General features: G+C 33.7%; 1 long non-coding RNA gene across 1 annotated transcript in view; it reads right to left on the reverse strand.

The window, feature by feature from the left end:
- Nucleotides 1–346: 346 nt before the first annotated feature.
- The window catches only part of LOC123516993, a 78,595-nt gene continuing 78,238 nt past the window's right edge, over nucleotides 347–703 (reverse strand). Inside the window, exon 4 of the long non-coding RNA XR_006678356.1 lies at nucleotides 347–703. This exon is cut by the window's right edge and continues 63 nt beyond it. This is a non-coding gene — a long non-coding RNA (uncharacterized LOC123516993).

The raw sequence follows: 703 nt of genomic DNA on the forward strand, positions 1-703 counted from the left end.
TTCTTTTTCTCCTCATGCATATGTAATAGTTCTTAAGAGGATTATCGATGCAATGCATGTGCATTATTTGAGAATAACGAAAAAATATAAAGCTGTAGCACTTTTCTTTTATTTCAGTCCAATTCATGGACAGGCAGGATTAACATGGTGATACATATTTTGTTACATATTCAATATTCATAACAAAATATCACACGCTTTTAAACATCACTGCATTCAAGCTTGTTTTCAGACTGCACCACCGCAATGTGGCCAGAGGTGTAAAAGCGCGAAATAAACTATTCTTATAGTCGTAACAAACGTAACTTATCCACCAGTTTCTTTCCATCCAATTAATTGTGTTCCAGTTAATTGTCGTGCATTTAGCACTCCTCCAACTTCTTATCAACCAGCCTCCTTGTGTACTCGTAGTTATTTGTCCCGTTTGCTAATTAGTTGTCTCTCAATTACAAATCAGAATAATACTACCTTCAAGTAATTATGTCAAAGTTAGTTGTCTTCCACTTAGCTATCCTATCTTTCAGTTAATATAGCACAAACTAATTTATAAGTTAATATTCATTTAAACTATTCTGTTGCCCAGTTAATCATCTTGTTTCTGTAATAGCTGTTACGTAAATTTCATTTCTTCTCATTAATTGTTTTTAGTTGTTCTGTCCACTCAGCAGTCAACAAGTCGTGTGTTAGCCAAAAGTTCAAGAGA

The sequence above is a fragment of the Portunus trituberculatus genome, chromosome 41 (genome assembly GCF_017591435.1).
Source record: "Portunus trituberculatus isolate SZX2019 chromosome 41, ASM1759143v1, whole genome shotgun sequence".
In the NCBI taxonomy this organism is placed as follows: domain Eukaryota; kingdom Metazoa; phylum Arthropoda; class Malacostraca; order Decapoda; family Portunidae; genus Portunus; species Portunus trituberculatus.